This window comes from Mauremys reevesii, linkage group 1 (assembly GCF_016161935.1).
Source record: "Mauremys reevesii isolate NIE-2019 linkage group 1, ASM1616193v1, whole genome shotgun sequence".
In the NCBI taxonomy this organism is placed as follows: Eukaryota; Metazoa; Chordata; order Testudines; family Geoemydidae; genus Mauremys; species Mauremys reevesii.
This window is the reverse complement of record NC_052623.1, coordinates 131,911,218-131,926,660: the sequence shown is the minus strand read 5'-3', so window position 1 is coordinate 131,926,660 and position 15,443 is coordinate 131,911,218.

The window sequence follows — 15,443 nt, the reverse complement described above, 5'->3', positions numbered from 1 at the left end:
TATTTGAACTAGCTAGATCAAAACTAGATTGGATATGTCTCTACATGCTATAATCACACTTCTCATTGCAGTGTAGATAAAGTAATCATTCATATCTGTTTAGAATGAGATCTTTAGATTTTTAAAGCATAGTATATATATGTCAAAACAAATGTCATGCCATCATCCATATATATTATGGGGTGAACACTAATGGCATCTTCAGATATAGGTGAACAAATATAGTTTTCTCTTTTGTCATGTTAAAATGTGTTTGTTACCCAGGTTTCCTGTCATTGGAGTGATGAATATGTGGGCAGGGATGGTGTCCCTAGGCTCTGTTTGCCAGAAAGTGGGAATAGGCGACAGGGGATGGATCACTTGATGGTTACCTGTTCTGTTCATTCCCTCTGGGGCACCTGGCATTGGTCACTGTTGGAAGACAGGATATTGGGCTAGAAGGACCTTTGGTCTGACCCAGTGTGGCCATTCTTATGTTCTGGCAATTAGATCTGGGTGGCTACAGTAAAATATTGTCTTTGAATATTTGTTCACATTTCTAAACACAGTCAATTCAGCTGTATTTCTGCCCCTTTTGCTTTCTGTAATGATTCTGTTGAAAATTTTTACTGACAAATGTTCTGTGAATTTTGAGCATATGTTGAAAAGCAAATTCTGAATTAGTAACCCCTCAGAATTTATATCAGGACTCAGATACTAAAAGCTATGCTTGGTGAGCAGAAACATACTATATCCAATCAAACAGCTTAAATTTTGAATGTATAAAGTCTTTGCAAATAAGCTACCAATCAATAATTATTCAGCAAGTATATCTGTATGAGGAAATTCACAGCTTGTTCAGAGACTATTCAGAAAGAGAAAGAGAGTCTGAAAATGCTAAAATATTATTCATTTTGAATTGTTCACCCCAAATTTATTGTAATCATTCAGTAAATAATCTTATTTCTAGCTAAATAGTTCTCTGCTAAAAAGATGGGATGAGTGATCTTCTGAAGCTAACCAAATATCAGTTCTTTTTTGAGTGTTAAGAAATATAACCAATTAGATTGGTATGTTCCTATTTACACTTTGCTAGACTATGATGATCCATGGTATTTAATATCATAGACACAACACTTGAAATAGTACTATGGCAGCTATATGCTTATTTCAGTTCTGTAGTTTTGCAAATGTATTGTTTAATTTATGAAGAATAGTTTCTCATGTTTTTTACTGGGCCTATTTGACTCATTAAGCCTCTTAAATGTGAGTCTCTCCAAAGGCCATAAGTAGAGCTGGTCAAAAATTGGAATTTCTGTCCCATTGGAAATTCTGATATTTCAACACCTGTTTTCATCACAGATCAGACTGAAAAGTCCATATCAAAGTTTTGTGCAGAATAGAAAGTTCCAAAAAATTCACTTGGAAGTGTCTAAACATTTTATTTTGGTTTGTTGAACTGAGCTGAAACAGTTTGTTCTGGTTCAGTTTGATGCTGAAATCCACCAGCCAGGGCTACTACAGTGGGAATTGTATTTCAGGTGCCTCATGTCCTCTTAAGTGATTCATGACTCAAGTTATCTATTTGAAAATAGGGGCCTGATCATAAGCTGTGGTTAAGTAATGCAAATCCATATAAGTCAAAGTGATGTTTACTTTAGGGATCCGGTCAAAGATTAATTAAGAATAGAGAGAGAGAGAACATTAAAACATACAAAGGCATATGCATAACCTGTCTAGTCTGAAACTCCACAAAGTTCATCGACATCAGGTCATTTTAGCCCAGATTTTCAACTGTCAGTGGGATTTTGGCTTCTAAGTATCTAAATCCCTTTTGAAATTGAAATTTAAGCTCCTAAATCAATTAAACATTGCAATGCTGACACATCAACATCTAAATATCTTTAAAAAATTGGGCCCTTAGTTTTAGTTACAGTGAATTAAAAAAAAAATCTTTCATTTATACAGACCACTTTCTTTTTTTTCCTGTAATCCTTCGGCAGGTCATCCTGAGTGACACATAGTCTTTGGCTTTTGATATCTTGTGTCATCCTTTTTCTGCATCTGACTCACAGCCTTGTTATTCATTTGAGGCTTCTTTTATGTGATTGGCTTGTCATATTGGACACTGCTCTCTCAAGATGTGTTCCGAAGGATCTTTCCTGCCACATCCATTGTGTTTGTCCCCAAATCCATTCTGGATTGTACAGATTTGGGTAAACAGTTTCTGCTTCTGTTTTTCTTGTTCCACTTTTACTATTTAAAAAAAATGTTCCTATGAAGGTGTATTCACAGAAGAGTGTTTCTCATCCCAGAAAAGTATCCTATTCTAAGGACTGCCTGCTCTTTTGCTGGTCTAACAGCCATGCTTTGGCATGTTAATTGTTTTAGCTGAAGGTGTCAACCTAGAACCAATTTATTCCGCTTTTACAGATGCAGTGTTTTTATAATTCAGATTATTTATTCTTAACATGTTTTGTTCTCTGCATTATATTGAAATCGTGAATAGACTAAATTAGGCTGCCACATCATTGCACTGCAAGTTTCCTCAAAGCTAAAAAGGAACTTGTTATTCTTTTCTAGTTGGATGTGGCTAGTAATACTGTATCATGCTAAACAAAAAGTGTTTGTAAAGTACCCTGCACAAGGACTAAATTGAGAAAAAGAGGGCATCTCTGAAGCCTTCTGCCTTGTGTAATAGAATCTGTTGGACTCAGTGGATACTGACTCCTGCTGGCTCAACCCTTCTGTTAGACTGACCCATTTCATATGACCAAGGACAGGCAATAAAGAGTCATCTCTTACCACCCCTTCTCTATATATGTAAGGCCCTCTTGTATATCACAATTTCATGGACTGCCTGGAAACAGTGAAATTAGCCCAGTACTTTGATTTTTTCCCCCAGTAGCAGCTAGCCAGAAGTGTGCATCCCCAATGAGGCTATGGCTGCTTGTGGTGGGGGTTAGTGAGCTGATCACATCCAGGAGAGGACAGGGAGTGGCAGGATGGAACTATCCTGAGGATCATGGGGAGGTAGTATCCAACCACAAGGCACTGGCTCTGGGATTGGGACCCAGCTCACTCCGCACTCAGCTTTAGCCCAGACCACCACTACTGCTTCCTGTTGGCCACTAGGGAGAAAGGGGCAGGGCTGACAATGTGGCAATTAGAAGCACTGGCCCACCCCACTCCACCCCACTTCCTCTCAGGCCTTGCAAAGACACCACCGGAGCTGAGACCAGAATCCATAGCCCACCACATCCAGTAAGCTGGGCCCCAGTCCTTGTCCAAGGTCCAGCTGGCCAGAACCATGTGATGAGACATCTTACAGCCTGCGGGATAGGACTGGCCTCCCTGCCCTTCTCAAGGATGGTACTGGCCCAGTACCCTTTATGAGTAGCCATGGTCTCAGCTGAGATGCCTGCTTCTGCCTACCCGCTATTGGAGAAATTACAGCAGTTCTGGGGGACTCAGCAGCCTTGCACAGCCCGATGAAATTTGAACTTTGATGTATGATACTGGTGTGACATTTTAAAACAAAAATCCATGATTTTCCGAGGGCCTTGTCTATATCACACCTTTATTGCATCGTGTCAGAAATTAACCAGGCAAAAAGCTTGTGTGAATTAAAGGGATGTTCTTCTGCAAGATGTTCACTCAGTGGTATATGCCTCCAGAACACTGACTAAACTATGAAGAGAACTAATCAAACTGAAAATAAAATGCTAGCAAGTGTTTTTGGCTGAGGTTTGTTTCATCCTTGGAAACCCCATTACAGAACAGTTGTGCAAAGCACTGCCTTTCAGAAAATTATCATGATATTGCAAAAATGCATGTGAAATACAGGTAAGGACTTTCCTAAAGAGGCTGTGCTTTAGGAGTGCCTATAAACAGTGAAAGAAAAGAACTGCAGGAAAAGGAGAACATGACCGTAGTACAACTCATTTCTGAAACAAAATTTGACAAGCTCGATGTAGAAATAAGTTTGACTCAGACTTTAAATTGCTTGAGAGTAATTCTAGATGGATGGGCAACAGAAAAAGTCCAGGTGTGTTGGTTTGAATTTTATTGGGGCCACTGAAATGGAATTACTCTATATAAAGAGCTCATAATGGGATTCTTCACAAAGGACATTATATCAGAATACCAGACCGCCTGGGGTCGGAAATATTGAGTTTAATCCACAGTGCCCATGTGGGAATTGATAATTGTAAGATTAGAGCCTGAGATGTCCTACTGTATCCAGGCAATAACGCTGTCATAGAAGATAATATGGCTAAGTGTGAAATATGCAAAAACTCTGGCAAAAGAACTCCTGCAGGCACATGAGATTCTTGTTCACTCATTCTCCAAAGGTGAAACAGCGTGATTTGAATTAAATGGGAAAAGTTATCTCTTGTGTTGGTGAACTATTCTTTTTAAAAACTGAACTATCCTACAACACATCAACTAGCAATATAATTCTATACTGGAAACCACACTTTGCTTGCCAACAGATTCTAGGTGGGAAATAACAGTGGGTAATTTTAGAAAATCTCTTTGAAATATCTTTTCACGCACAACATGTCAAGCCAGAGCTCTGTACAGTCAAAAAGTCAAGGGGCCAAAAATCAGTAGTTTGGGTCACAAAGGCAGTGGAAACCATCCAGAAGTCCCTTCTGAGGGAATCCCCTGGCATAGGAATGCATAAAAGTAGCATATCCCACTCCTACACTACCATAGTGTATATTAGGAGTACAAAGGGAGAGTGGGTGGGCTGTGTTATGGTCTGGCAATTTACCAGCTGGCCTATGGGCCATAGGGAACTATTGTCAGCTGGACTGGTGCAAGTTAGAGAAGCCGCCGGGCTGGTGCTGGAGCAGACAATCAGGGAGCTGTAACTGGTTGTTGAGTCTGAGCTTCTCTTTTCCTCTCTCCTGGGTTGTTTGAGAGGGAGGGGATCTGTCCATTTCTAGGTGCTCCTTTTGGCTGAAGCAAAGCCAGATGAGCTCTGTAGGGAAGGAGACAATGGACCAGCCAGAGCTCTCTGTGGTGCAGCAGGAGGCCATTTGGGAGCTGCTGAGCAGCTGTAGTAGGAAAAGGAGTGTAGCTGCTCATGGAGTGCAGGAGAAGGTATGGGAGGCTATTGGAAAGGCAGGGCCTGCTATTCATAGGTGCTGGAACTAGAGGTCCTTGGGGTGCTGCTGCATCCCCTGGCTTGAAGGGGTTTCCATTACATACAGGGTTTATAGTTTGGTTCAATGTCTCACAGCACCCGCACTGTAACAATTGTTCTAGCACCCCTGCCTCTATTTCCTCCCTGTAGTAAGAGGGGTGACTCAAAACACTTCTATTTTACAGTCTTAGGGCATGGCTCAAGGGACACATTTTTAATTTATAACTGTATACAAAGTTTCTTCACAGTTGCCCCTGAAAGCCACAATATAGAGTGCCACCTCCAAGACACAGAAAACCATTAGCCACCTCCCATGCCACCAATAACAAAAGGGTCCTACTGCCAATTATAACTAGTAACTAAAATATTTTGAGAACCATTTTGCATTTACACACAGTGTGCATATTTTTGTTGTTTTCTCATTTTACTTCTGTATCCTAACACGGAGCTGCTCTCTGGACAATGGGGGTATGAATCGTAGCGCACTGTAACCTGTCTCAAGTGAAAAAAAAAAGGGGGAAATTAAATCTTTTAACAGGCAAGTCAGTATGAAAACCAGTCAGGCCAGTTAAAAACTAGCTAGGTGGCAAGCTTAAATCTAAAGTACCCAGACCATAGGTTGGACACCAGTAGTTTAGTATCACCCTGGATTAAAATACCATCATAAAAAAATAGCTCTCACATATTCAAGGGATCCATACTTAGCAGTGTTAGAGTATTGCAATACACCTCATAATCTGTCCCTAGGTTCACTAGTTCAAAGACTTACAGACAGGACAGAATCATAGTGCCAATATCAAAGAAGATTTTTGAGCCAAAAATAATGAACCCTGCAGTGAACATGAATGTTTTATATGCTCGGAAACTGCAAGAGAAAAAATACAAAAGCAAAAATGCCAAAAAATTATCCCCAGTACAAACAAGAGAGAAAATTAGTTTTCAAAAAGAAAATGGCTGGTAACCTGGCAACCAATATCATCTATGTAGCAACTTGCATGGAACTTGGAAGGAAGAGCACATTTTGCAGGAAGGAAGACTTTGGAGGAGGCACCAGGATGAGATCAGATTAGTCAGTCTAGGTACACATGGATAAACTTCCAAACTGCATTTGCACCACTTTTGTCAATAGTCGCTTAAATAAACAGCCAGTTAAATAAGAACTGAGTTCTCTCATGTTCTTACCCAGCATGCAGTACATGAAACAATCCACATCAAGGTTTATATACCATAAGCACACCCAGGACAGTCCTACAAAACACATATAAGGAAAAATAAGACTGACACTAGCTTTCTGTTTCTTGTAGACATCCAAAATGCTGCTGTCAGATGTAACAATATCAATCCAGTCACTGACAATGATTAAGAACCACAAACACAGGCTCCAGGTGGTAAATCTACTTCAGCAACAGAACAGGCCACTACAGAGGGAACTGGTTTGAGAACAAGTGTATAATTAGTTGTTGTGGGTTAGCAATAGTAATTACTGACAGATGTAAAATAAGAAGCAGATGATCCATTCATCTGTGGATGGTGCACCTAAACTCTATTTCTGTATTTTACTAGTGAGTAAACTGACTATAATTGGTTTTGGTTTATATTATATTTATAGTTCATTCTTCAACCAAGGAAGAAAGAAAATGAAAGTTGCCACTGGATCCTGTCCCCTACCATGTGACAGGCGTATTAGTCTTTTGCAAACCTAACCCATTCCATGTGAGTAGGGACAGAAAATACACATGACTGTAAGCTTCTGGACACCCAGAGCTTTGAGCCGATGTGTTACCTCTCTGCTTCAGCAAGGGTGAGTTTTGCTGACTTTTAGACTGTCAGCTCCCTGCCACACCAGTCTGTCTTTCTCACTAACAAACTCCTCAAGGTTCTCCCAGCCCAAACCTTGCCTAGCAGGTAACAATCAGTAAACTCCAGCCCTGAGCTCCTTGGAGATCTTTCTCTCCAATGCACAGCCCCTATCACTGTACATTCAAAGAAGATACTGAGTTTGCTGCTCTTTTAACGAATCAGTACATTTCAGCTTATTAACTTAACTTAGGTAAACAGACCCCTCCCTTCAAACAGTGCTAAGTTGATTTATAGTAAAACAAGTTTATTAACAAAAGGACATAGGTTTAAATGATAACAAGTAGAAGGAATGAGGATAGAAATGGTTACAAACAAGTAAATGTAAAAATACGCATTTTAATGGCTAAGACCTAACTTAACAAGCTACAGTCTTTGTTCAAGGTAGTTTCTCATCAATCTTCCTTTCCCAGCAACTACTGGTTAACTTTTAGCCAGGATTGCCACAGAGTCAAAGATGCTGTTTATGAGAAGGATAATCCAAAGTATTTCTGTGAGTCCTTATATCTCAAAATTGGCCTTTGTTTCCAGGTTCAAATTGATCCCCCAGGGGTTTAGTCTCCTGTATCCTCGGGGGTGGGGGGAGGGGGGAATTCCATCTCGATTAAAGTGCTTCCTCTGCAATTTTACAATGTACATGGTCTTTTCCTGCAACTTCTGATGCAAATGAATAACCTAGTGAATTAGGCCACGCCTGGTTTGAGGTGTTGGCTTCTTTTCTTTGCCTTGAGAAAAACCTGTTTATCAACATGCCCTGATGTGCCTGGTTTAAATACATTTTAGTCACAGTCTTTAAAGCATGCTGTCAGTGAGTATGCATAAGTCCACACACAGCACTGTCACATACATTTCACAATGATACTGTGGATCAGTGTGTTATTAGTTTTCATATGGTCTCTCAAAAGGCATATATTTTGTACAAATACCATTGCAGTAGTGCGGTGGTTCCCAACCTTTTCGTCCAGCGAATGCTGCAGAAATTCAGCGGCGGCGCCTCTCGATGACGCCACTTGTTAGAAATTCGGCGGCATTTCGGCGGATGCTCCACCGCCGGCCAGGACGCGGGCGCATTTAGATGCACCATGTTGGGGATCCCTGAAGTAGTGCATTCAGTCTGAACACAGGGGTGCCTAGCGTCGCAATGAGTTAGTGTCTTGTTGGTCACTCCCACTATAAAACAGCAGAACATCAACAGTTACTTATGCTCAATGTCAGATCAAAGAGCCAGGACATGATTCTTTGCTAATCTGAGGGAATCAGGAACGGAAGACATCCAAACACAAATGTACAAAAAGGGGAAATGAAATGGGCAGAGTTTTGCATATTCTCTCTTAAGTTGGATCTGCAAAAAAACCCTGGATTGCCTCCTAAATTGATCATGCTGTTATGCTGGAGGTTGGATGGCTCTCATCTTTGCTCTCTAGGTAGTCACAGATCTTGCTGAAACTATTGGTGCATGCTAGTTGCTGTTCATTCCATCTAAATGAGAGAACAATTAAATACCCCTTTGTTTAGTGACAGTGGAAACAACAGAAGCTGCGACCCAAAGACTGGACTGAATGCAAATGCGGAGACTGGTATTAGTAAGGGTGTCTGGGGTTGGGGGTTGCCAGAAGCAGCCAGAAAGCAAGAAAAACAGAACAGAGCAATAATTCAGCTGCTCTCCAGCTCATAGTTTGCCTTCTTGCTACTACTTGAGCTGCAGAGCTCCTGGCTAGCCATGCGGCCACTGCTTTTTTATGACCTTCCAGGAGGAAAGAGATATGCAGTGTGGGAGAATGTTCATGGGAGTTCTAGTCACAGTCTTAGAAGGTCTATCACAATAACATGGTTTTAAGTTCACAGTAACAAGCACCTTTTTCTGTAGCTATAAAGTCCATACTGACCCTTCCCACTTCAGGATTGCTCTTTTATAGTAAATTCTTCCCTGGACGAGGAGAGAGGAAGGAATGGTTTGGGCCTTAAATTTGGCGGAGACAAACAGATGCTTATCTAACGTAGTTATTTTGTGACTGTTTGCTGTTTCTGCATCATCCACCTTTCTAGCTAATAGCAAAAATCTAAGGTAAAAGATGATAAAAGTTAAAAAGCTTTTCTTATTCCTGAGAAGATGATATATTATCTCATAATAAATTATTCCCCCCAATCCTCAAACATTCCTAAAACTTAGAAAGCAATGCAGACTCAGGTTCAAAGAACAATTATATTAACATATATTTTCCTTTTTTTATAAGAGAAATACATAATTCATGAAACAGTTGCCGAAATAGTGCCCTGCATTTTTCCTGATATATTTTTTGCTGTAACGTCATAGTCTGCTGTTGCCCCAGGAGTCAGTTAATGTGTGTTTATATCTGGAGCTTAAGCAATAGGTGTGAGAAAAGTTTCTAGGTGTTCAGAAGGATAGGCTCAAACTTCAGATTCTGTGAAAATATAAATGTGATTTCATTTTATAAAATGAGTACTCTAGAGGAATGCAGGTAAAGAGAACCAACATTTTTGCTGGTGAATCAATTCATATACTCTACTTTAGCACAAGTAAATGCTATAATAAATTACATGCAACTACAGCACCTGTCTCCTAGCACAACCCCCCCAAAACCATTTTCTTCTACGTAGAACTAGCATTCTTCACTCTTTGTCACCAACCTGACCCAACTGCATGTTTATCAAAAAATTAAATCTATCAAAAACCAAAAGTAGCTCCTGCCCTTGCCTCATAGGATATAGGATTATTATTTCCTCCCTAGGTGTTGCCAGGTTCCAGTGCCAGAAAAGTACAATTATCTTCCACTGAGCCTTAATCACAGAACACACACATAAGTGCATCACGTTTCTCAGATAATGTATGACCATTTTAATATCCTGCATATCACCTACAAGTATATAAAGTTTTTCACCATATGACAGATACAAATACAATTGAAGACAACATGAGATCAGATCCTCAGCTGATGTAAATTTTCATAATTCCTTGAGTGACAAAGAGGGTGAGATAATGTGTTTTATTGAACCAACTTCTCTTAGTGAAAGAGACAAGTTTTCAATCGATTTAAAAATTTTATTAAAGTTAATGTTAAAATTATATAATACGCAGGTTGAGAAAAGAGTGTGTGTACATCTGGGTATACACAGAGCTCTTCTTCAAACTTAGGAACGGTATTTAGGGCATCACAGATAACGCAAGATGGAACACATGATCATAAGTAGTTAACACATATTGTAGAGACAATTCAAGATGAAGTGGCCTATTAACATCTCTACAGTGGAAGGACAAAAAAGGGAGGTTAGTGTGTTACAGATTACTGTACTATACCTTAAATCCAATCTCTTTATTATGGCCATGATTTTTAGTATCTAGCAAAGTTATGAATTTAAGCTTCCAGGCTCGTCATCTGAAGGTGTTGTGCAGGTTTCCCTTGAGGACAAGGACTGAGAGGTCAGATATGGAGTGAACATTTTGTGAAAAGTGTTCACCCGTGGGTTATAGGGTGTGTTTGTCTGTGAGTTCATTTCAGAGCATGCTGATTATCTGGTTTCACCAACATAGTTATTATTGGGGGATTTAGTGCACTGGATTTAGTGCACTGGATTTAGTACAACCATATGTTGTAATAAGCATGTGTAGGACCCATAGATCTTGAAAGATGTGTTGTAGGGGGTATTTATCATTGTAGTAGTGGCAATCTATTGTTATGGCAGGGTCTGGTACCCCTTTGAGTTTGTGGGTGCTGATTTGTGGAGAGCTTGTTTAGCTAGGTTGAGGGGCTGTTTGAAGGCCAGAAAAAAGGGTTCAGGAAGGAGTTCTTTCAGGATGTGTTCCCCATCGAGTATGGGTTGTAGTTGTTTAGTGATATCCAGTATGCCTTCTCCATATAGGTACTTATAAACAGTAACCTCCTCCTCCTCCCCAAAAAAGTGTGTCAAGAGGATTTGAGATAGGGGTTTCAGGAGAGACAGCATGACCTTTCTTCTTCCTTCCAGTAGGCACTGGTGGTGGGTGGGGGTGAGGGTGGGGGTCAGAAGAGGGGGCTGAGAGGCTTCCAAATGATCAGACAGATATCTACCAGGTGCTGAAAAAAAATACAGAACCCTGAGCATGATGGCTGTTTTGTTCAAGTCCCAGGGCCTCAAATTCCCAGTGGATCCATTTCCTGGAGAGACTAGGAAGTATGGGTAATAGTGGCACTGGTCACCAGAGACTGCTGGTGCTAGCAGTCCCTGGTGACTCCCCTTGCTCCAGATAGGACTGGACCCACATTAACAGTGATACACAGATATTACTTAGTGGTGGTAGCCATGACAAATGCACAACAGACCCTGGAAGTTAGTATTGTAGGAATTCCCTCTATTAGAGGCACGTGAACATGTCACTCTTAGTTGGGTCATCCAGGGATGACACATGCAAGGATCACAAAACAGGGAACTTTACTTGATCTAGCTGTAACAATGTGAGTTCAATAAAGAGACAATTTACAGAATGTATTAATCTGTAAATTGATGGAGAAAGATACAGAGAAGGAATGTGAAAATGACCTGATTCTGTACCCATTGAACTCACTAAGAATTTAGCCATCACCTTCAACTGGTACAGGATTAGGTTGAAAAAAAAGAAAAAAAAGGAAGAAGAGAAAACAAGAAAAAGGAAAAGGATAGCATAGAATATCGAGAATAAATAAATCAGGAGGTGAGCATAGAATAGAAAGAAGAAATCAGATTAGACCTTGTCCCCAGAATGCCTTCTTTATGTCCTATACAAGACCTGTGTCCCAGCTATCTGGGACATGGCAAGAAGAGATGGGAATCCCTGACACCTATAATTTTTCCCCTTATTCTGGACAATAGCTTCCCATGACAGTAGGCACTTTTTCCTTTTTTTTTTCTTTTTTTTTTTAAAGAAAACAGTGCAGCAACTAAAAATAAATTCAATTCTGCTCATCATCTACTTTTTAAAACTGAAGTATTACAAAAGTAGGTTGTGAAGCATGTTCAACTTTTTATTGTATTGAAAAGTTCTCAACTAGCCTAAATAATTATCCATCTGAGAGGGTGGGGACTGGAAATATTCAGCAGACCCAGCCCTTTAAGTGTTCTAAGAAAATAATAACTTCCTTGGCACCTTTCTTCAGTGTTTCTATAACACCTTCCTTTAAAGCCTTTCATGAATGCCTAATCTTATTTTCATCCTTTGATCTAAATTTCTTATTAATGGCAGATTCAGCCCTTCTGCAAACCATTTCATTACTGATCCTGGGGTATTCAATTGTAAATTTTTCTGCACTATCTATATACTGGTAGAAAGGAATAGAAAAGTATTACATCCATGAAGACAGAGGGGCTGCTATTCCACAGCACAAGAGTAAACCACTAGTCAGTAAATATTACATATCTCCTTCTCTGCTTTATCCAGGTAGGATCTGAGTGTTACACCCCATCTCGCCCCCTGTTCCAAAGTCTGTCTCTTGAGCTCAATATATAGCAATTTGTGATTTTAGCTCTGGAAGTCCCCATTTCAATTTCTGGTGTTAGTCAAGACGGCGGCGATCACACAGGTTCTGAAATATGTTCTTTTGAGGTATGATCAAGTAGACTAATTTACTACAAACTATAAAAATTGAGATGTTCTCAACCCATACAACTACAGAAACTGTATTAGCATCACCATCAACAAGCTAACTTGCAGCATCCTCAAAAAAACAAAATTAATGAAAATTCCATCAGCATTCATATAATTTCATATCACCTTTTCGCTTGAAGCTGGGAATGGGCGACAGGGGATGGTTCACTTGATGATTACCTGTTCTGTTCATTCCCTCTGGGGCACCTGGCATTGGCCACTGCCGGAAGACAGGATGCTGGGTATATGGACCGCTGGCCTGACCCAGTATATTCTTAGGCAACAATCCGTTGGCTTATGTTTACTACATAAACACACACTTATTATCAAATGCAAAATAGAGGAAGATATTTTTCTGATTTATATCTCTGAGAAAACATTTTCATACAATCTATCTCCTAGCGCTGATCCTTAGCCCATACTGTATGCTTTTACCACCACTAAAAAGTCTACTGGCATGTCATTTACTGACACTTGACACATCCGAATTTGAGAGAACTTCCTTGAGTAAGGTGAATTTGTGGCTCATAGTTTCTTTATGTGTAATATTATCCTGCATTGTTTAGCTTAAACCAGGGGTAGGCAACCTATGGCACTCGTGCCAAAGGCGGAACGCAAGCTGATTTTCAGCAGCACTCACACAACCCAGGTCCTGCCCACCCGTCCAGGGGGCTCTGCATTTTAATTTAATTTTAAATGAAGCTTCTTAAACATTTTAAAAACCTTATTTACTTTACATACAACAATAGTTTAGTTATATATTATAGACTTATAGAAAAAGACCTTCTAAAAACCTTAAAATCTATTACTGGCATGCAAAACCTTAAATTAGAGTGAATAAATGAAGACTCGGCAGACCACTTCTGAAAGATTGCCGACCCCTGGCTTAAACAGTTAAACTTTTTAAGAAATTTAATTTTTATGTATATGAAATTACTTAGAATCTGTAGAAAATACTGAATTACACTGGCTAAGCCTAAAGCATAAAACCAATAAAGAAGTGTTCACTTTGGAGACATTTATCTTCTATAGCCCTCACGAGATAGAGACAGTGAAAAATAAATGAAAAAATTCTGTCCTTTTCATTTAGAAGGAGAAAAGAGATTTAAGTATGAGTGTCATAGCTCATTTTTGTATTATGCTCATGCAACCGGTGACTTTGAGCTTCTTAATGCAGTTAATGCAGAATGAGGAAGTCAGAACATCAAAGGAACATAATTAAGGAGCATGTTTTATGTTTCATCTTACTGTGGTCATCTATCTAAGCAAAATTTTAAAATTAAAGTGGCCAAAAGTACTATTTGCATAAATCTATTTAAGATGTTTTAAAAAGAATGTTGAGTATATCCTTAGATCCTCAAAGCTGAGGATGACTATGTTTTTATATATGTGGAAAAGATTAACTATGCTACAATCCTATCAAGGTCAGATTCTGAATCATTGACTTCTTGTGTGCATAAATAAAATGATAGTTAAAAACTTATTAATCAATATTTATATTATCTTAGCTGCTTTGATATTATTTTTTAACTGCTGAAGTGAGCCCTTGACATAATTGGAGTTATGTTGATTTTTAACAACTGAGGATCTGGCCCTCAAGGCCTGGTCTACACCTAAGCTTAGCTTGACCGATATACATTGCTCAGGCCTGTGAAAAATTTCACACCTTGTGTGATGTAGTTAGGTCAACCTAATCCCCACTGTTGACACAGCTAAGCCAATGGAAGAATTTTTCCATCAAAATTACTACCACCTCTTGAGAAGATGGTTTTGCTACAGTGACAGACAAACCCCTTCTGTTGCAGTAGTAAGTGTCAACATTACAGCACTATAGCAGTGTTGTTGCTGAAGTAGCACTTGTAGTGTAGACATATACCAAGCTACTTCTGTTACGGAGTGGTTTTCTAAAGGTCTTCAAACTTTGAAATATCTTGTTCCTTTCGGCAACTCACCATGGCTCCATACGCAGGCTGCAAACTTATATTTTTATACTCTGCAAACATTTCACACTGTATTTACTGCAATGGTCAGAGTAGCACCAGGAAACAAATATTTATGGCTTGTAGTCAAGCTTAAACTGACTCTGTAATAAGTCTGAAGAGTTCATTGGTAGAAAACACTGAAATGGTTTTGTGGTTATTTGTTATTTCAAGAAAAAAATATGGTTTTCAAAAGTAGTGCTGACGGAGCCATTGTAAAACTCAAAATGCTCCAGGTGGGACAGCTGAGCCAACAGACTGCTCAAAGCTAAATTAATGTTCTCAGTAATTTCATGATTTTATTGATTTTGAGGTATGTGAGATGAGATGTCAGTTCTCGCTGTGTGTTTATTTATAGGCAGAAGCATTAGCCATCTTCACATGCCCTGCTTACACCCTACTTACACAAGAGACTGTTCTATGAGCTCTGTGTTTATGCAGAAGACATCTGAGCTATGGAAAGAGAAATATTGTTGGTAGATGTGGTGGTGAGAAGGGAGGCTACGAATCACTGGGGAAAAGAATGGTGAAGAGTTACGTCTACAAGGTAGAGGAAAAGCAGTGGGGGAATAGGGCAAAGTGAGAGAGTTAACATAATGAGAGAGAATTAGGGGAAATGTAAGAGGTTGGTAATAAAATTAGGGAAAAGAAAAGATGAAAAGAAAAATAAGGCAAGAATTGAAGACTGGGAGGAAATAGAATAGGAGAAAATATGCAATGAGTTAAAAAAGTTGTTACGTTCTCTCTCCCATTCATACATCACTGTTGTCTCTAGATTGTAGTATGCAGTGTTGTAGCCATGGTAGTCCCAGGATATTAGAGACACAAGGTGTGTGAGGTTATATCTTTTACTGGA